This window comes from Podarcis tiliguerta, assembly GCF_965153285.1.
Source record: "Podarcis tiliguerta genome assembly, chromosome: 7".
Taxonomy (NCBI): domain Eukaryota; kingdom Metazoa; phylum Chordata; class Lepidosauria; order Squamata; family Lacertidae; genus Podarcis; species Podarcis tiliguerta.
In genome coordinates, this window is record NC_139540.1 from 27,121,798 (window position 1) to 27,144,454 (window position 22,657).

The 22,657-nt window shown below is 41.8% G+C and overlaps 1 protein-coding gene and 1 long non-coding RNA gene across 5 annotated transcripts in view; one reads left to right on the forward strand and one right to left on the reverse strand.

Moving 5' to 3' along the window:
- LOC310682556 overlaps positions 1–10,157 on the reverse strand; it is a 77,349-nt gene extending 67,192 nt beyond the window's left edge. Inside the window, exons 1-3 of one of the 2 annotated variants that reach the window (XR_014513989.1) lie at positions 10,119–10,157; positions 4,180–4,258; positions 3,180–3,255 (exon numbers count right to left, since the gene is read on the reverse strand). This is a non-coding gene — a long non-coding RNA (uncharacterized lncRNA). Of the gene's footprint in view, positions 1–3,179; positions 3,256–4,179; positions 4,259–10,118 lie in introns of those variants that run through there. The other variant, XR_014513988.1, reaches the window with a different exon arrangement.
- Positions 1–22,657, forward strand: part of MMP16 (matrix metallopeptidase 16) — a 174,459-nt gene that overhangs the window by 20,801 nt on the left and 131,001 nt on the right. The window lies entirely within an intron of this gene.

Genomic DNA, 22,657 nt, shown 5'->3' on the forward strand with positions numbered 1-22,657 from the left:
TCTTATTAAAGTCACTTGGATGCATAGTATTGGAGATCTGATGGAGAGACGTTTAACCATGATTACTTGCTTGCATGAAACCAAAAATTCATGTGCAGTTCAATGCTCGGTATACTGTATTTACTGGGATGCAAGTCTGCTGTGTCCAGTGAGGTGCAATCTTATAAGCTTCCCAGAGTCCCAGTAAGGAGAAAAGACAAGATAGAAATAAATACAAAAAGCAGTGCACATAGGCTGCAATCCTGTTATATATATGCTTGGTTGTAAGGTAACTGGGCTGTTAACAGTGTGTAAATTTATCTCTTATGACCCAGATTATAATTAATACTAAAGCAGGAATTAGGTTGTAAAGTCATGCAGCCACTTTTCAGTCTTGGGTTTAATCAGGATTCTTCATTGAGTTTAGTAACATATCCAGCTTCATTATAATGCATGTAGGTGACATTCACCTGGAATACTGAAAACAGTTGTCGTTGGCATCCGTCTGTCTCGGGAGACAATGGAGGAGTGCACCTTTGGGAGTGAAGTCAAATTGTTGGAAGTTGCAGTGTTTGCTGTGGCTATAGAGACCGATACAAGAGTGACATGTTTTGTTGCAGCTGGGGCAGATGAAAGTGTCCAGTTGTGCTGCTACAAACGCACCATGGTGTTTCTTTTAGTAACCTTACAGGAAGCTGCCTTATACTGAGTCTGTCTATTGGTCCATCTAGCTCAATATTGGTAGTGGTTCTCCAGGATTTCAGGCAAGAATCTTTCTGAGCCTTGTTAGGAATTGAATCTGAGGTCTTTTGGCATGGAGAGCATGCATTCCACCATTGATCTTCCCCAGTGGTTTTGTGCTTTTTGTTTACAGCTACATGGGTTGTGTTGCAGTCCAGTTGACTTCCCGTTTTCTTCTCTGTCCCCTGCACCCACCCAACTCATCAAGTTTTTAAAAAATGAAAAGAAGAAGCCACCAGGTTAGGCAACTGGTGATTAAAGTATGCAGATATTTCTCTCAGGAAAGCTGAAAATCTATATGCAAGTTCCTGTAACATTTTCTTCCCTTTTGTTGTCTTATTAGTGAAACTTGTGCCTAGTATTTAATCAGTACTAGGAATATTTATTTAGCTTCGGAATGCTTCCTTTGCTATCCTTTATGATGGTTTGACCCATTTTGTTCTGGAGTACTGTTCTGAGGTCCCTGTGCCAAAATACCTTTGCTAAAGAGCCGTTAACAGTACAGTCCTATACGTGTCTAGTCAGAAATGAGCCCTGCTGAATTCAATGAAGTTTGCTCCCAAGTACAGTGGTACCTCAGGTTACATACACTTCAGGTTATAGATGCTTCAGGTTACAGACTCCGCTAACCCAGAAATAGTACCTCGGGTTAAGAACTTTGCTTCAGGATGAGAACAGAAATTGTGCTCTGGCGGTGCGGCGGCAGCGGGAGGCTCCATTAGCTAAAGTGGTGCTTCAGGTTAAGAGCAGTTTCAGGTTAAGAACAGACCTCCAGAACAAATTAAGCTCTTAACCCGAGGTACCACTGTAAGTCAGGATGGCTGCCTAAGTCTTCCACAAAACAGTTCCAGTGTGGATACAAAGAGTGCTTCACAAATTGTTTGGACTGGGTGCAAAGTCCTTGGAAAGGAAGCAGTGGAGACCCTGTTGCGTATTGCACATCTCATTTAGATTAAAAGAAGAAGATCCATTCATCTTGGTAACCTGTATGGCTGTGCTATTATAGTCTGCGTGCCTCACGTTGTCAGGGCAGGATAGGAGGAGGCTGGTGCTTGCATGTCTCCATGGCGACCTTGGTGTTGGCCTGATGCCTGCAATCTGGCCTGTTCACAAAGCACCGTGCCCTGATGAATTATTTAGCTGCGCTGGAGAAAAATATAGCAACAGGCTCCCGCTGAGTGGCTGAGGAGAGCGGTAAGGTGACATCAGTAGCTTAGGCTGATGAGCCCAGGGGTTCGCAACAGCTAACCAGCAGGATCAGTTTGCTTTTATGAAGGCTTTGCGTTTTTTTTTCTTTTTCACTTTGGCCTAGGATCTTCTTATTTTGCCCGTGAGGAGAGGCAGAAGGAAACATTTTGTTCATTCAATGACTTGCCGGTCACTTTGGAGCCCGACAATTACCCTGCAACGATTTCAGTGTTTTTGTTTTGTTTTGTTCTGTTTTATCATTTTATATGTTTCCATAGTTAGCAATTATACTAAGTGAAGATGGGAAGAATTCTGTGCATTGTAGAAATGGAGGCTGGACCGGTGGCAGACTGTCCTCACTCTTTTCTGTGTGCATTGGATACTTTATTGTTATGAAGCAACTGGGGGTTTTGCTAGAGAGATTGTTGGGTGATGAAGGCTGAGTTGTATGTTATGTCAGTGGTGGGCTAGCTGCTTGCGGGGCGATCACACAAACAAAGCAGTTTGTCATTCCATGTTGTAGTTACCGCGGGAGTAGAAATACTTAGAATCATAAAAATGTAGGGTTGGAAGGGACCACGAGGCCCATCTAGTCCAACCCCCTGCAATGCAGGAATCTTAATAGAATCATGGAGTTGGAAGGGGCCACGAGAGTCATCACGTCCAATCCCTTGCAGCATTGCAGGAATCTTTTGCCCAAGAAAGAGCTCAAACCCATGATTCTCATGCTCTACCAACTGAGCTATCCCAGATAATTCCTGACAGATGGCCACCAAAGCTCTGTTTAAAAACCTTCAATGAAGGAGAGCCCACCACTTTATGAGGTACAGTGGTACCTCGGGTTAAGTACTTAATTCGTTCCGGAGGTCCGTACTTAACATGAAACTGTTCTTAACCTGAAGCACCACTTTAGCTAATGGGGCCTCCTGCTGCTGCCGCGCCGCCGGAGCCCGATTTCTGTTCTCATCCTGAAGCAAAGTTCTTAACCTGAAGCACTATTTCTGGGTTAGTGGAGTCTGTAACCTGAAGCGTATATAACCAGAGGTACCACTGTAGTCCATTTTATTGTTGAACAGCTCTTGCCGCAACTCGTAAGGTCAGGATGCAATTTCTGTAAATGTACAAATAAATAAATGGTTTGGTCTGAATGAACTGCACCAGCATAAGACTCTCATGTTCCAGAAAAATAAGGTGTGTGGATGGGGGCTGTGTTTGCATGTGAGATGAGTTGGAGACGTCTCACAGAAACAGCCTCCCATGTGGAATGACACCCACATGTTTCTGCTTTAAGCATCTGCCATCCTTGCGTCTGGCTTGAGTCCACAAAAGCTTGTGCTGTCCTTGAACCTGGGGAAGACAGAGGCACTGTGGATTGGTGATTCCCACGTCTAGGAACACACATGGTACTGATTGAATGCCCCCATGATGGTGCCAAGATGCCTGCCCTCAATTACCAGAGCAGTTTTGCATTTTTGGTAGGTTTTGCTTTGTGAATAAATACACAAATGTTAGCAGAGCATTTTTTGGGGTAAAAGATGGACAACTCCCCTGAAGCATGGGGGAGAGCAAGACCGAACTGTTCTTCAGTTTTCAGCTGCAGAGTCAGGCTTGCACAGCAGCTGAAAAATTCACCGTGAAATCTACACTTGCGTTTTGTGTGGCTTTGTGCCTGAGTTTTCATTGCGGAATTAATAATAATTTCAATACTTTTGCTTGAAAACCCACCAAAATATTAATAAACCTTTCCTTATACTGTATATGTTGCAATAATGGCAGCATTCCAAATATATCAGGTTGTCTCCCAGTTGAGCTACATTGGCCTTCCTCCAGGCGGACTACTCCAGATCCCAAATGATGCACAGGTCGCTGCCTGCAGCAAGAGTGGGCTGAGCTGGAATATATTTCACATTTGTGTTTTATTTTTTATATCCTTCCCTTCCTCTTAAAGGAGCCCAACATGCTTATTCCATTTTTTGAGGGGGTAGGAGACAAATATGCAATATTTAGCTGCCAGCCCTGCCACAATGCTACTTACTGTGATACTACTACCCACTGCTACTTGCCTGTTTTAAAGGAGCTGTCATATTTTTAGAACCTCAGTTGACCAGCTTCTGGGAATTTTGACTTCTTTCCATTTCAAAGTCTGGAAAAACGGTGTCTATCTGTTTTTGGGACACATCCCACTTGAAGCTAGTAGAACTACTTAATGTAGTGAGCACTCTAAATTTTAAAGTCTAAAAGATGGATAATAATAAGATACAGGACACTTACCTTGCTGGAGTGGAAATGAGTACTCAGGACTAAATGTGCAGAAAATAAGATGAGTGACTTTAAAATGCCCATTGGACACCTTTAAAATACAAATACTCTAGTAAGGAAGGCTGATATCACCAAGTTGCCGCATTTTCTCTGCCCACCCCCCTTTGTTCGGCTGATGTTCCTAACCCAAATGGTTTGGACCAGGAACAGAAAGAAGTAATGAAATAGAATTTGTAAGGTTTATATATCTTTAGTTTTCAATTAAAGTTGAATGAGCTGTTTCTGTTAAGGCGCACAACACTCTTTTCTTTTACCACAGCAGACATATTTTGTGTTAGCTGTAGATTAAGTAAACACTTTTCAGCTTCAAAAATACTGATTATATTTCCTGTATAAAGGAAAGGAATAAACAATCCTACTCGGTGCACAAAAGCCTTTTGAGTGTGCTTTTGGCAGGAAGTTTTTGATTTAGAGCCGTAGAGTCAGAGAGCTGTAGAACTGAAATGGACTCCGAGGGTCACCTGGTCCAAACCCTTGCAATGCAGGAATCTCAACTAAAGCATTCATGGCAGTCTCTGCTTATCAACCAATGAAGGAGAGTCCACAACTTGCTGAGGGACTGTTCCACTCTTACAGTCAAAAAGTTTGGAACATTGTAACATGAAGCCATTGATTCGAGTGCTACCCTCCAGAGTAGGAGAAAACCAGCTTTCTCCATCTTTCATGTGACAGCCCTTTAGATATTTGAACCCCAATAACTCACGTGTCTATTTCAAACCAAGTTTTTCATTCTCAAAAACATTTTGTTGCTTGTGCTATAGTGCACAATGTATCTCCTTGCTATGAGTAGTGATTGGACAATTTGAAATACCCCTTTAAATGTAACTACTGTATTCAAAGGCAAATATAATGGTGGGTTCTCATCACTCAGTTGATTGCTGTATATGAAGGAGGTTCTGAACAGAAGCTTTTTGAAGCTTGGGAAGTTGTGGGCTGGCCTAGCAAACCAGTAAATTATTCTGCCAGTTCCACATCATCCTGGCCCAGTTAAAACAATGATCCCGTAGCATCTTTGATATCTGTGTGAAAGGAGAGACAAAAGTCTCAAGGGTACAGAAGAAGATTCCGTGGCCCACCACATTTTGAAAATGTCTTCCGCATTGGTTCTCTCCTTTTCAACACCATGGTATCATGCAATGGAGGTCACTGCCCAAATTTATGCTTGTCTCAGAGATGGACCAATTTTGCACTCTTCCAGAACCTTCCATTTCCCCCCTCACTTACCAGCAGAATGGTTTGCTTCTAAAAAGGGGCTTCAGTTGTATGAAATGCTCCTTGATGAATAGTAAGTGGACTCTGAAAGTCATCCAACTGTCATTTATATTAACTAGGGAAGAAATTTAATCTGAATTTGACTCAGCAGGTAGCTTGCTAGTTAAAATAACTCACACCTCTGTGTAAGTGCCTGACTTCATACTAGAGATATCAGAGAATTCCAATGGAAATGGGAATTGCCAATTTTTGCTTATTCATCAAGGTCCAGAATGGAAATAAATACAGTGAATATAATTGGTATTCACTGTTGTTGTTGCTTTCAGTTTGGAAATGATACATAATTGATTATTTTTCCCCCATTTGCATTGTGTTTGTTTTGCATTCAAATGAATGGGCTGGAAAAATGAAATTTACATAAGGGACACTTGACTTGAAAAAGACTTTCGGACAAGTAACTTTCCCCATCCCAATAGCTGAGATAGTACAGAAAGCCATGAAAACCTGTGCTCAGTGTTCTCTGCATCTAAATGTGTGTATGCATCTGTTCTCATGCACTAAATGTGTGTCTCTTGCATTCTGTGTGTCCTTCTCAGACCTCTGATCACACAAAATCTTGCAGGCTGTAAATTGCCAATCCTTGCAAGCTGAGAGTTATTATACAGTCATGAAATTGGAAGCGATCCAGTGTGGGATATCCAGTCCCTGCTCCACCCTAAAGAGGATATCCTCTTTGAAAATCTTCAAGCGTATTCTGTAAACTCTCTAGGTGGTTTGGCCTAATGGCCTATTATCCTACTGCACTTCTGTTAAAAAGGGGGGGAAAGGAGAGGGGGAGAAATTGTATTTATTGTAAAAATGTGGTTTGAGTTCATTGATTTCTTCTAGCATGTTTTACATACAGTGAGTGTATATATTGTCCCTGTTCAGAAGAACCAGAATAAAATATTTTATGGTATGTTTATAATTTGCTTTGCTTACTCTATAACGGCTGGATTTCTGCTGTAGCTAATGAGGACGGAGCCTTGAATATTGTGACAGTGTTGTATCTGGAGCAAAATGACGGTTTAGCTGACAATTCACAATGTGATAGCACGAGGAAGCCGAGTTGCTTCTTCTTTTAAAAAAATTCTTTTTAATTGATTTTCTTTTCTATAATTACAAACATGTCATATCAATAACATACATATTACACATCATCACCTCCTCCCTCTTGGACTTCCCACAACTTCCATTTCTGATTAGTTGCCTCCTTATTATATACTGCTATTTTATACAATCCACTATATCATTCCTTCATCACATTAATTGTTCTTTATCAATAAAGTTGTTAATGTTTATTTAAATGAAGCTGAGTTGCTTCTGAAGATTGGGGCCAGTCTAGACTAATAGGATTTCCCACTCCCTCCAAGCCCTTTGAGGGTAGATGTGTTTTAGTTTGTTTTTAAAATAATTAAACATGGAACTTGGTTTGAGTGTTTGAAAAGCTTTATAGTCATTCTTTCAGCAACTCTTACCATAACCCTGTAAGGTAAGGTAAAGGTAAAGGTACCCCTGCCCATACGGGCCAGTCTTGCCAGACTCTAGGGTTGTGCGCTCATCTCACTCTATAGGCCGGGAGCCAGCACTGTCCGCAGACACTTCCGGGTCACGTGGCCAGCATGACAAGCTGCATCTGGCAAGCCAGCGCAGCACACGGAACGCCGTTTACCTTCCCGCTGGTAAGCGGTCCCTATTTATCTACTTGCACTTAAGGGTGCTTTCGAACTGCTAGGTTGGCAGGCGCTGGGACCGAACGACGGGAGTGCACCCCGCCACAGGGATTCGAACCGCTGACCATGCGATCGGCAAGTCCTAGGCGCTGAGGTTTTACCCACAGTGCCACCCGCATCCCTATAACCCTGTAAGGTAGGCCAGCCCTATTATTTGAACATGACAGTTGAGTGGACTGCAGTAAGTTGTATGGCTGAAGTAAGGTATTTAGTACTCCACACCTCTTTAAAATGATATTCACTTCTGGAATTCCAGTAGTGAATGTGGTGTTTTCTTTTTGTCTGGTAAGTGACCAGACATTCTGGAACCACGAGTACTGTCTAATATATATTTTTCTGCAGGAATTATTTTTTCCTGTAAATTATACTACATGGTCCACAGCTAAGCATACAAGGTCAGGCTTGACTTCAATTAATATCAACCTCTTTCACATATTCACTTTGTCTTTAATTATGTGACCACATACTGTTTCTCATATACAATACATTATATATCCCCCTTGAAACTTTATCCCTATGTTTTTAAAGCTTCCTTTTGCACTGTAATTCCTAAACCCATTTCTACAAAAGTTAGGCAGTCAACCTATGAGGTGTACCTCTTGGCTGACATGCTAGCATTAGGACAGCTCAGTTGGTAGAGCATTAGACTCTCAGCCTCTGGGTTGTGGGTTTCAAGACCCACATTGGGTAAAATATTCTTGCATTGGAGGGGGTTGGAATAGATGATCTTTGTGGTCCCTTCCAACTCTACAGTTCTATGATTCTAGGCAAGCCAAGGGAAGCAGGTCTCTGAGATTTGCAAAGTAGTAGAATTGGAGGGTTTGGAATACAGTGGTACCTCTAGTTACGAACTTAACTCGTTCCGGAGGTCCGTTCTTAACCTGAAACTGTTCTTAACTAGAGGCGTGCTTCCGCTAATGGGGCCTCTTGCTGCCGCTGTGCCGCCATAACATGATTTCCGTTCTCATCCTGAGGCAAAGTTCTCAACTCAAGGTAACTCTTCCAGGTTAGCAGAGTTTGTAACCTGAAGCATTTGTAACTCAAGGTATCACTGTATAATTACAAGTGACATTCAAACTCAGATCATAACTAGTTTGGCACGGTTCCTAAACTAGTTCTCCCAGCCACCGTAGCTGCCCTCTTCTCTTTCCTGGTGAAAAAATACCTAGTGGCAATGAAAATGGCTATTGCTATGGTTTCATTAGGCCTTGCAGTATCCTTGGGAAAAACACTGAAAATTTCTGGAATAGGTTCCGTAGCTTTCAAGGAAATGGGTGAATGCCAATAGTCCAAAGTCAGAGAGTTGAGTGTATGCCTCTTTTCCTGAATAAACCTGCCTTTCTTACCCCTGTGTTTGCCTGTCTTCGACTATACAGCTGTTGGTTCCTATGCCCTACGAGTTTTGCCAGCAGAGTGCCCCAGTCCGTTAACTGATCTGTTGATTATCTTCAGAAAAAGTGTATGAATGTGAAAATAAGGGCCATGTGCTCTCTCCTCACACATCCTCCCCTATGATTATCAGTGGACCCATCCAATATTTTGAAATAATGGTCAAGTATTTAAAGCACCAATTTAGAACAATGGAAATGAAGATAAAGACTTGGGCTAATTTACAATGAAATCGCCACCACTAATTTAGTTCATCACTATTTCACAACAGCGGCATCAAATTCTAAACTGTTGTAATCCTTTATTTCTGGCTCACCATGCAATGTTAATATGAGTATGTGTGAATACTTCTCACCAGACTGAACAGTTCTCCTTGGCATTTATCCTGAAACTGGGGCCAGCGCTGGAATTTTACAATTTTTCTTTAAAACAAAATCTAACCAAACAGACGAAGGAAATATAAAATACCATATAATACCCGAAAGCACCAGCCTGAAGATGACGAGTGAGACCTCGTCGAAACGTCGCCTAGACACCCCAACTTTTACACGGGAAGACACCCGAGGACACCAAAACCTGCATTCCTGTACCCGTGAAAATCTACGAAAGCAAATATATATATATATATATATATATATATGGCAGTACATGACTTTCTGAAATGAACTCTCCATCTCTCTCTGTAACTAAATGTCCTCCTGCTACCCTCAAAAGGGCTTTTTTGGTTGTTTCATAGAAAATTAAATAGCAGTCAAGTCATAGACAGTCAATTGACCTGATTCTAACCTTAGAAATACTCCAGTGCAGACATTGGAGTCTGTGCGCAGCTTGTCATTTCACTTCTACTTTTGTAGAAATTCCAACTCCCAAACTCTTTACAACTTGGGTCCAAACACCTTTGGAGTCCTGATCCCAATTTTCAATGACTCATAGTGTCATACTGCACCACCTGTTTCACTGTCCTTGCATCCAAATGTACTTTGGGGCACTACGTTTGGGGAAGGCTCCTGGTGATGTATCCATTAGGCCCCAAAGCAAGCGTATGTGGGATAGCTCAGTTGGTAGAGCCTGAGACTCTTAATCTCAGGGTTGTGGGTTCAAGCCCCATGTTGGGCAAAAAGATTCCTGCATTGCAGGAGGTTGGACCAGAAGACCCTTGAGATTCCGTCCAACTCTACAATTCAATAATTATATAATGAATATTTTGGCAAGCTTGCCTTACAAACATGGCCAAAAGTTTTGTAATAGTGTGAAGCTCTTGAGACACTGCATCCCTCAAGTTGAACCGAACGCTTCTTGCAAATATGTGTCACAAAATTCTGACAGCCACTTTTGTTAGAAAAAAAAGGTTCTTTGGAGCTAAGCAGCCACGGGGGCACTGGACCTCTGTTTTTCTGCAGCAATTCCCCCTCCTCTCCAAACACCTTGGAGTTCAAAAGCCACCCTGAAATCATAAATCTGCCAAACGTGTGTTCATTATGATTATCTATGCTGGAGCTCTAATTGTGTTCAACCCACCTTGAATGGACTGTGTGATGAACCTATGGCTGGTGAAAAATGAATGTTTTATGACTCAGAATGCCAGAGAACAGAAGGCCTTATTACATCAGATAAGTGTTGCTATGCACAGCAGATGTTATGCCACTACAGGATACAGAATCTATGGGGACAGTCTTCCATATGGTCTTGCGGCAAGATAAACCCTTGGTGGATGCTGCTTATGTGCAATATATTTTCCATTTTCCCAAACTGGGAATGCAGCTGTGGGATAGTAAGGCCTAATTAATCATTTATTGCAGATTTACAATTTATTGCCCAGAGATGCCTATCTCAGTTATTGATTTTGGTGATTCCACCCCCCACTCCATATAGCTGTGCTATAATTGCATTTTTATGCAGCAATAAAAAACTAAAGCATGTGTATTAGTGATAGGAAAGACCATTGTCTGTGGCTAAATGGTATCTGCTCATTAAAATGCAAGTGTCAACTGCATATGTTCAGAGTGTCACAGTACATTTTGTTTTCTGTATCTGGGTTCTCAAAAATACTGTGATAATAAAGGGCTGGAGAGTCTCATTATGCCTTCCTGGTTCACACACACACAACTCCAGGAATTAACATTTCATGTTTTTTCCTAAGAATGGAGTGCTATTCAGGGCTCTCGCCCCTTCCTTGCAGGTAGGAATAGACTACCTGATTCTCATTCTAGCTGTTTGTTCAGATCCCACCCTCTTAGGACATTAGTTAATGTGAAAATGGGATGGAATGGATTTGTGGGTGGAAATGTGTAAAATTGGCATGGACCAGAAGTACAAGTTCCTCCCTAGCGCAAGATAGAATGAAGGATGATCTCTTCCTGAAATTAGCAGGTTGAGTTGAAACAGCGGGAGACTGAAACAGCTGATGAACAGTTGGTTAAGAATAATTGACCTGGCCAACCAAAGTTATGATCCAATTTAGATTTGGATTCACCTTGTCTGTTTTTTGTTGTTCTGTGTTCTGGTAGTGCTATAGATCATTATACTGTTTTAAATGAGAAACAGGGTCTTGTCTGCAGTGGCTTCTAAGCTGGGCAGTTCTTTCCCTCTTGAGGTCAGGTTGGCATAGTTCTTCCCATTTGGAGGAGAGTAAATGCACCCTTATTTTGTTACGCCTTTTTTACCTGGCAATTTTGAAAATTTAATGGTATGCCCTTGTTTAACCTGCTGGGTTTTGTTTTTGTTTAAATTGTTGATTTGTGGTTTAAATTGTTGTTTTGACTGATATTATTTTGAGTTTCTTTTCGGTTAGGAATGTTATGACGGAAGATTAGTATACAGATATTGCAAATAGTGGAGGAAGGGGCTCAAACACAAGAAAATAGGGAGATATAATTTTCTACAAGAGAAAAACCAAAAGTTTTATGGTGTGGTTATAGTAAGAAAATAATCATCCCCATCTCTCTTTTCTTATGTGGTAGGGCGTAAGCCATGGCTCACATTTTCAGACTGAGAAAGTTTTCGCTAAATAAATAAATAAACGATTATGTGAATCTCATTATTGTTTACAACCGTCTGCTTATGCAGCTACAGTGTATTGTTTTCGTGTGGTATGGCTGTGATCCAAAGTCAAATAGGGCTCCAGTGCAGCTGTGTGAGTACTGCTCTTCAGTGTCAGAAAATGCTTCATGGGCAAAATGTCTGGATCGTTCCCCAATACTGGAAAAAATGGGAAAGTGCTTGCACAGAACTTAGAGCAGGGGTCAGCAAACTTTTTCAGCAGGGGGCCAGTCCACTATCCCTCAGACCTTGTGGGGGGCTGGACTATATTTTGAAATAAAAAATAAAAATGAACGAATTCCTATGCCCCACAAATAACCCAGAGATGCATTTTAAATAAAAGGACACATTCTACTCATGTAAAAACACACTGATTCCTGGACCGTCCGTGGGCCGGATTTAGAAGGCAATTGGGCTGGATCCGGCCCCCGGGCCTTAGTTTGCCTACCCATGGCTTAGAGCCTCAGCATGCTCACTCAAGCTGCTGGATGGGCAAATGGGTATATGCAGTTTATTACTCAATGCAGCTGAACTAATAACCATTTGCTATAAATGACAGCAATTAATGCCACTGTTTATACTGATCTCACATGAGGCAAAACAAAGTTATAGTATGTTGTGTGCGCGTGCACACACACAGTTATTTTCTAATCATGTTTTACCTTGCAAGTCTTTTCAGAATGTGCAAACATTACTTGCGGGTGGAATTTTGTAATGTGGGCTATTTTTCACATAGCAGGTCGATATGACTCTGCTCGTCCATCATCTCTGTGAGTTCTGCTCTGCTCTTATTTTAGAAGCATTCACTAGTAAGATGGGTTGCTCTCTATACTTTCTGTGCTTGCCAGCGAGATGATAAGGCATCTATACCTTATATTTATAGTACACGAGTATTAGAAGGAGATCTTATCCTCTTCTATGCAAAAGAATATAAATAGTATATTTAATGGGCAGGGAGAAGCTGCAGCAAAAGATTTCAAGATGCAGCTTAATGTAGCTCATTGGCTTTTGATGGCATCTGATGAAATAGGCTGTTTGAAAACCTCAAATCACAGCAAACCTATCTTCATTTCTTGCCTACCCCCACTTAAATTACATTATAATCGGTAGTAAACATCTGTACCCTTCTGCTCTTTCCTCCACACTAATACTCGCTCCTTGAAAATAATATTTAGTATTGCATTCTTAAGTGCTCCAAGTCCTTCAGAATAGCAGTTGACTAAGTTTTACCCAGCATGGACCAATGAAAATGAATGAACATTGCTAAGTTTGGTCCTATAATTTCAGTAGTTCTATTCTGAGTGCATCTTAGTTGCTTGGGTGGTATTCAAACTCTAGAAAACCATTACAACAGTCTGGCAAGGTAAGCCAGTTTTTACTGAGCCCACAAATTATAAGGACAGAGGTTGTGCAATGTTATTAGACAAAGAGATGAAAGTCAAACCATGGACAGCTCTCATTCTGAGTCAGCATGCTTTGAAATGTTTCTTCTTGACACTGTAAAAATGAAACTTTTGCATGCTGAATAGAGAGATCCATCTGAAACCATGCTTAAGTGATTCACAGAGGAAGACCCCCCCTCCCCCCAAAAAACCCCCCTTTAAGCTTACTGCTGTAGGTGTAGGACAGTCTGTGAGACAGGTAGATTAGAACTCAATTAAAACTGCATTGAGGCAAACTTCCAGTAAATGAAACCTATTGTGATAAGCCTTGCTGTATATAGAAATAAGCTGAAATGGAAACAAGCTTTCTCACACATTTTTCAGACCTACTGTAGCAATGTAGAGCCAGCCATGCTTACCCCAGAATTCGTCGGCTGAAGGGAGCTGTACTTGAACCTGTGACCTTAATTTAACTCGACTGAGCTAAACTGCATCTGATGAGCTACTGAAGGAGCTTCATCCTGCTGCACTTGGTTGCTAAAGCTATTATTGTAATATTTACCATTTGAGGGGAAATGTATTCCTGTCTGTAACTGGCAGCTGAGCGGAATCCAGCCAGTTTAGAGGAGTCTGGGATTTTGTAAACTACTTTGCGGAGAGGAATGAAATAGTCTTCTTGGGTCTTCTTTGAAGCATGGCAAAGCCCTATGGTGCAAAGTCTGAAGATACTTCTTATCTAGTGTTCATTGCTTGATAGAGTTTGAGTAGGCAAGTACAGGACAAAGAAACAGCCATTCATTTGAACCACAGGTTCTCCATATCAAATCAGCACCATCCTTTGCCCTTTTTCTTACCCAATCCCGCAGATTTCTGTTAGTGGTTCTTCCAGGTTCCATTGAATGCCGCATATCAGGAAATAAGTTGTCTATCTACCGATGTCTCACAGTATCTGTTATTGCAAGAGAAATTCTTAAATTTATGAATTGCAAGGTAGGCGTTTAGTTCCCTTCTTACCTGTTGAGGAATGCTTGCAAAGCACTTGATATTCCCCAAACCTGTCTTGATGTCAGGAAGCAAACGCTCAACTTGGATAAGCTGCTGCTTTGAGCAGTGATTTAAGCTGAAGTTGTTTGTGTTTGAACAAATGGGGGGATGTAAAGTTTCTGCTCTGTTCCAGGCACAGGAAGAAAAATCAATGTGTGAAAGGAAGCTGAATATGAAAAGAAAATGTTCCGTTTTCTAACACTGTAGAGCTGACAGTTCCGTGGGAAGGATAAAAATGTATTGATTATATCCTTAGCCATCAGGAGGAAACAAAGCGAGAGAAATACGGCTTGGAAGCAAGCATTCGCTGTAGCAGCCACACAGAATTTGGCAGCCTCCTAGTACGTGGCTGAAGCTATTTTATTTTCTTTGAAAACTCAGAACTGCTCTCTCCCCCCCCCCCCCGGGTTAGTGATATTACTGCAACCTGGGGTGGAATTTGGCATGCTCTTAGTAAATGCATGGTCAAAACCTTTAATAATAATAATAATAATAATAATAATAATAATAATAATACAAATTTTTATTTATACCCTGCCCTCCCCAGCCAAGGCCGGGCTCAGGGCAGCTAACAAGCAATAATAAAAACAAGTTGAATGAATACAACTTAAAAACAAGATTAAAATACAACATTGAAACATTAAAATGCAGCCTCATCACAGGAGGAGAAAGGAAAAAAGAAAGGGGGGGGGAATCAAATTGACTCCAAGCCAAAGGCCAGGCGGAACAACTCTGTCTTACAGGCCCTGTGGAAAGAAATCAGATCCTGCAGGGCCCTGGTCTCATGAGCTAGAGCATTCCACCAGGCCGGAGCCAGTGTTGAAAAAGCCCTGGCTCTGGTTGAGGCTAATCTAACTTCCTTGGGGCCCGGGACCTCTAAGGTGTTGCTATTTATGGACCTTAAGGTCCTCCGTGGGGCATACCTCGTTCCTTCATTCCCTGTGTGCAGTATCTTATGCAATTGCTGGCTTTGCTATATCAGGGGGAATATGGGAGTCATACAATTGACCATGCAGTGCCACAAAGCTTGTCTCTACCCACACTCTTGTTTACACATATATGTTTGTTTACACCAGGGTTTCCCAAACTCAGGTCTCCAGCTGTATAATAATAATAATAATAATAATACATTTTTATTTATACCCCGCCCTCCCCAACCAAGACCGGGCTCAGGGTGGCTAACACCAAATATATAAAATACATTAGAAACACAAAATCCAACGATTAGTTTAAAATACAATTCGAATCACATTTAAAATCAAAATAAAATCAAGTGGGAACCCACGAATCATAACCGTAGGGGTAAGGAATTAAAATTTCACCAGGCCCAGCCACTCCCATCTTTTGAACTACAACTCCCATCATCCCTGGCTAGCAGGACCTGTGGTGAGGGATGATGGGAACTGCAGTCCAAAACAGCTGGAGAACCAAGTTTGGGAAACCCTGGTTTGCACTGTCACGTTCTACATTCTTTTCTATTGCAGTCATTTTGGCTCTCATCCTTTACTACGCGCTAAACCAGGGTGAGAAACCCGTGACCTACCATATGTGGCTGGACTTCCATTTGCCAATTAGCTGCAGCCAGCATGATACATATTCTGGTTTATCTATTTCAAGACAAACTACAAATAAATTTAAAGCACTTTCAGGACAGACAAGTATTAAGGGGCCGTACATGCAATGAGCACATCTGTCTCTTATTTAGTCTAGATTCTGAGATGGGAGCAGGTTTCTGTAATCAAAACAGTGGAAAAAATGTTTGCCTTTGTGAAATGTTTAAGGTAGGAATTTATCCCATGGCTGCATTTCTTTAAATAATGATACTTCACACAAAAGACTGCTGAGCCTGCTCAATGTATGTAGTTAACAATGGAATATGTTTCGTGAGGTTTCAGTGCAGGTATTGACCAGTATGCAAAGTTAAAGGATCTGAAGGATCCTGAAGGTCGTCTAGCCTGCACTCGGTGTGATCCTTTAGACATAAACAGATTTATGTGTATAATCCAGATTATAGAGTGCCAGAGAGCGAGAGAGCCTGAGCCTTCTGGATCAAATTGTGTTGTGCCAGGTCCTGTTTGCCATATGTGCCACAAATGCCACTGTGTGTATTCTCCATCTGGAAAACTGTTGGTGCAGTAGATAGTATGAGCATATATAGCTTTAGCCAAGTATGTTCCCCATAAGCATGCATAGCTTTAGCCAACTATTATGATACTAACATTCAGAAACAGTGCTTTCCAGCACAGAACTGCTCGTTGAGGATCACATGATAAGCTTTTGAGAAATTCCAGAATTATCCATAACAGAGTTTGAAAATAAAGTGACAAGATCAAAGGAATTAATAGTAACCACTCTATTCTGTCTTGCGTCCAATTCTGGAGGCTACAATTTGAGAAATGATATTGGCAAGCTGGAATGTGTGCAGAGGAAGGCAACCAAGATGATTAAGGGGCTGGAAACCAAACCTTGTGAGGAAAGGTTAGGAGAGTTGGGTATGAGGAGAATGAGAGGAGATACAATAGGCATCTTCAAGCATGGAAAAGGCTGACATGTGGAAGATGACGCAAGCTTGCTTTCCTGATATGGAGGCTAGGACTCAAAGCAATGGATTCAAATGATTGCAAAATGAGATTCCGACTAAATATCAGGAATAACTTTCTGATAGTAAGAGTTGTTTGACAGTGGGATGGACTCACTTGGGAGGTTGTGGACTCGCCTTCATTGAAAGTTTTAAAGCAGAGGTTGGATGGCCATCTGCCATAGGTGCTTTAGTTGAGATTCTTGCTCTGCAAGGGGTTGGAATAGCTGACCCTTGGGGTCCCTTACAATTCTATGATTCTGTGAAAAGTATGGAAGCATTATATTGTTGCACACCACCCCAGTCTCCAAGTGGTGCAGAATTCCAGCCGTTCCAGGCACATAATCAGGGTTCTTTTGGAAATGAGCACAGTGTAGACGGTGGTGTCTTTATGATATATGGTTTATTTAAACATATATACAACCTAAGCCTATCATGCAGGGGTTCACAGCATTAACACCCCAAAAAGGTCTTGTTTCTTCCATAGCCACAGCCTTGGATTCCAACAGAAATAATACATTGGTCTCAGAATTGCTCTGCCAGTGTGGTGTAGCAGTTAAGAGCGGTAGACTCGTAATCTGGTGAACTGGGTTCGCGTCTCCGCTCCACCACATGCAACTGCTGGGTGACCTTGGGCTAGACACACTTCTTTGAAGTCTCTCAGCCCCACTCACCTCACAGAGTGTTTGTTGTGGGGGAGGAAGAGAAAGGAGAATGTTAGCCGCTTTGAGACTCCTTAGGGTAGTGATAAAGCAGGATATCAAATCCAAACTCTTCTCTCTTTGCAGCTTGCTGTTTTACTTCTTGGTCATATCACTGCCCCAAAATGTTTTACCCTAAACTCTGGCTTTATGTGTTAAGGGAGGGCTCCCAACCCGCTTGCCATCTTGCACTGAGCCCCTTAATCCCCCTTAATGGCTCATCTCCCTGGCTATCATCTCACCAGGAGGCTAGCCCGGCTATTCCAAGAATTCGAAGCACTGATTAAATTCTAATACTTGCTGGATTCAGAGATTAGAGGGGTCTGGCATCCACCTTAACACCCCAAACTCATAACAATATTTAACAGGTTAAGGAGAAATGTTAGCTTCCAGTATGTGTAATAGAAATGGAAAGGCAAGACAGTTTTAAATACAGCACTTAACTGAACAGTTGTCATGCAATCACACTTATACAGATACTTTAATAATCACATTTTCCTGGGATGTCTTAGCCTGCTTATCAAATAAAATTTCAGAAAAGCTTTGACAGAGCAGTCCAACTTCCTTTTTAACCTTGTCACCCTCATGCTTTGCTTAAAAACCGAGCAAATAGCAGGTTTTTAGGACTGCTAGATGGGCTGCTTATGTAAATGATTGATTTCTCTTTCCCCCTCTGTATTTGACCCTGAACATAGTAGCCTAGAGATATACTTTCATTACACACAGCCAGAGACTTCAAAACATGGTTGTTTCATTAGGTAATCTAAAGTTTAACCACTGCTGGCATGAAATATCATGAAATATGAAGGCTCTTCTGTACCTAGACCTTGTTCTCTGTTAGTTGACCTCATGGTATCATCTATGCTTAGCAGAGTGGTAACCTTGTGGTATTCTAAATGGATGACAAATGTTGTGGGCATTTTATTTTAAAATAAACCACAACATTGCATCAAATGATAGTTAAAATGATGAACGGAAGTTCCATAAAAAAATATTTTTATGAAAACAGCAGATGTCTGGAAATTCAGTGAATGCTGGTGCCTCTTAAGATACTGATTGTGAAACAATTATGTCACAAGGTTTTCTTTTTGGGACATTAACTGTGAACTCATATTACCTGTAAATGATGGAGGGAAAGGATAAAATTTGCCATATACCAAAGGCACTGGCTTAAGTAAAGAAGCATTTAAGAATTAATGGTAAATGCCATTTTATGGTGAATTTATCATTTATCATAAAATGCACATATTCATTAGATCCTCTTCAGTTTCAAGCTCTAAGTCGAGAAAACAGTTCGCCTTGAGAAGGAGCTACAGCCCATGCAGAGTAGACAGTGCTAGAAAAGATGCCAAGCAGAAGCGATGGATGTGTACTTAGCCCAGCTGTGACACTGCTGCCACCACAAGTAAAATGTCGTCATGGTAGTGGCATGATAAAGGACTTTCCCTCCCCTTGGACTTCCTGCCTCTCAGACTGGCAGACATTTATCTGGTCCCGACAGAACTCTGTAAAGTCTTTTTGCCTCATAGATAGGCAATCTTGACATATTTAATTTTTTATTGGATATGTGTGTTTTCTTAAAAGATTCTTTTCTGGACGACAGATTTCCCACCATTCTGCCTGTAAGATCTAAGTGTGCACTATCACTGAACAGAGTACCGTATTTTTCGCCCCATAGGACGCACCGGCCCATAGGATGCACCTAGTTTTTTTTGGGGGGGGGGAAATAAAGAAAAAAAATTATTTCCCCCCCAGGTGCGGGGCTTGGGCGGGGGAAGCACCCCACAGCTAGCGGAGCGCTGCGCAAAGCCCGAAGCTTGGGGCATGCTGAGCTCAGCACGCCCCAAACTTCTGGGTGCCAGCAAGCTCTCCGCTAGTCATGGGAGAGCTGCGTCTCCCACGGCTAGCGGATAGCTTCCTGAAGCCTGGAGAGTGAGAGGGGTCGGTGCACACTGACCCCCCTTGCTCTCCAGGCTTCAGCGAAAGCCTGCATTCACCCCATAGGATGCACACACATTTCCCCTTCATTTTTGGAGGGGAAAAAGTGTGTCCTATAGGGCGAAAAATACGGTAAGTTACATTAGTTCAATACATTGTAAACAGTTCTTTCCCAGTTGTTGTCGGCTCACATATTTAGAAAATGAGAAAGTTCTTGTTATTCTCAACCTGGGCAATGTATGTCATCCTCTGAAAAGCTATTTTCATATTATATGACTCCAGAGGGAAAGAATCATATCATCTAGCCAGTTTACCTGAAAGCATGTAGAATACTCCCCAACCAAGGAAACAAAGCTGTCTCAGATGTTTCATGAGTACCTTACAGGCAATGTTTTGGTAATTTTAGCTAAAGCTTTCATTTGTAACCAGTAGCGCATTTCCCTTATTTCATTGAGTGGTGGTGGTGGTGGTGGTGGTGGGGATGATATGTTAATACTTCCAGTATTATTAGTTTTTATAACTATGAATCTGAAATAGTTTCTTAAATTATTATCAGTGATAGCCCTTTCTTACAAAGCAACACATATAGCAGGGATATGAAACCTCTCACCTTCCAGATGTTGTTTGATTGCAGTCATCCCTGACCATTGACCACGCTATCTGAAACTGATGGGAGTTGAAGCCCAATAAAATCTGCAGTGCCGTGGATTCCTCATCTCTGACATACAGAAACCACTGCTTCCACTGATACTTGGATTGCTAGCATTGATGGTTTTGCTCCACTTCGTCCAGAAACAGGCAAAAAACCCCTCCCTTGTATTTTTGTACTTGTACGTTGTCTCTGCACCTTCTCGTTTAAAAAATTCTTCATCAAAATATGCAGATCCCAAGTTTGGTCACCCCTGGCAACTAGTTACACACTCAGTGTTGTAGAAACTTAGAAAGCTGTTTGACTTCTAGTGACTTTCTTAGTGCCTTCACTGGTGGGAGGGTAGGATAAGGACAACTCCCTATACCATTCTGACTCTGATGACTATTGGAAAGCCATGAGGAGTCTCACTGCTTTCAAATGTCTAAGTGCCATTTCAAACTTTCCTAGGTACCAGAGAACCATGTAACTTCTCCCTGATGTCACAGTAAGCTTTGGAAAGGCTTGGAAATCGTAGATTCCTGGTAATGACGAGAGAGTCTTTTTAATTTACTGCTGCATCACGTAGGATGGCACCTCTTAAGAGCTGATTCATGCATCCACACATATGTCAAGTGATGTGTCACTGATGGATTATTCAACACCTCACTGTTTTCAGCTTCAGGATGTGAGGTACCTTTGTTGTGTGAGGAGGATGTGCACAAACTGTTGATGGAGCCTGGGAGCCACAGTTTCCTTCTTACAGATAATTCCCAGAGAGAGGACACCCAAATGCAGGGATGGAAATGCTGGAAGGCGAATGCTTTGCCAATTATTATTATTAGGACTCTCAAGAGTCTAATAGGACTCTCTTGAGAGTCCCATGGACTGCAAGAAGATCAAACCTCTCCAGTCTTAAGATCGTGAAGCTGAGGCTCCAATACTTTGGCCACCTCATGAGAAGAGAAGACTCCCTGGAAAAGACCCTGATGTTGGGAAAGATGGAGGGCACAAGGAGAAGGGGACGACAGAGGACGAGATGGTTGGATGTGTAGGTGACAGGAGGCATAGGGTTGGCTTGGCTCAGAGCAATACATTATGTTGCTGTTAAGGGGGATAGGGAGAAAGGAAGAGAGAGAGATGGAACTTGGCATGAAGAGGATATACTATGGTAGGGCAAGGAGTCATCTTGGGAGAGGAGCTGAGAAGGCTTTGATAGTCTTTGGCCGCAGCCTGCGACAGGAAACATTAGGAGGGGAAAGGAGGAAATATAATTGGGACTGTAAGAGAGGAGTTTGAGCAGGAAGCTCAGTGGCCAGCACCAAAGAGTAGACTTAAGAAATAATAACTTCATGTAAATATGTTGACCTTTCTTTTTTCTGGTGATGGTTACTTTTTTAAAAAAAATCTCTCTTTTTGAATTGGAAAAGAAGTTCCCCTACATATTGCTGTGTAGGTTTTCAGAAATTGCAATGAGATGTAATTAAGAAAATTAGGTACCTTAGGTACCTTATCCCACGATTAGGTACCTTAACATTTTTTGCTTTTAATGTTTCTATTAAACACACACATCATCACTGATTCTAACATGAAATGTGATACTGGCTAGTGTCGCCATGGTGTCTGAACTGTTTCCACGAACCCTATCCCCCCCCCCCCCAAGTTTTGTGAAGTGATTTTGTACCACTACCAGATTTCAAATCCGCAACTTGAGAATTTACTGGAATTTGCATCGCTTGATTTCATGCTGTTCGAATTACTGTAATTTAACACTATTACTACTTAACCAGATTCCAGTACTTTCCAGAGGGAAAAGTATTGAGTTTCTCTGGCAAATCATGATTGAATTAACAATTAGCACTCTGCTTGCTTGCTTTAATGAAAGATGACCTAAATAACATAATGAAATATGTAATAATATTTTAGAAGTTTTATCCATAAAAGAGTTGTTCTGCATATGTGTGTGTGTGTGTGTTATATGAGATTTCTCAGCAAAGAAGCTTAAGTCAGCAAAACAAAGGCTACCATGATGCTTCATCATATATGAGAGACTGCAAAACAGTAAATGATACAGTTAGCTAATTCTGTGGAATAGCCAAGTCTAGTTTCCCATCCTCCTGGCTTACCTTGCCACTTGAGTGGTACTGAGTGGTACTGAGAAGCAATTTCAATTTCATGGACAAGGAAGAAGGCTAAAGCAGGGATAGAGAAGCTGTCGTTCTCCAAATACTTTTGGAGCATAACTCCCACTTTCCCTCACCATTGTCCATGCTGTCTGCAGCCTATGGGAACTGAAGTCCAAAAACATCTGCAGAGCTTCATCCCTTTCCCTTTTCAGAGCTGAATCTCCTCTCCTGCATTCTGAGATTCCAGTTTCAGTATTCACTGTGGACCAGTATTCACTGTGGACCTAGGTCTTGCCTGATTTAGCTATTTGCTCAGTTGTGTTCAGGAGACAGAGAACCAAGTAGCAAGTAACTCCAGAACTATTAAGCATGCTTTCCCCCAGGGGATTACCATCATGTCAGGGGAAACATGGGGGAATGCTTCCTGTCCCCACTGCCTCCATCATGTCACTGTTGCCTATCTCACAGCCCTTCACACACTGCAGACTAAATTTCTGTAGTAGGGAAGATCAGGGTTCTAAATTGCGTGATGAGCCTAATTGCGTGATGAGTATATAGCAGTTCAGCCTCCAATGTGTGAAGCACTGTGGGGGCAAGAATAGCAATGTGATGTGACAGACC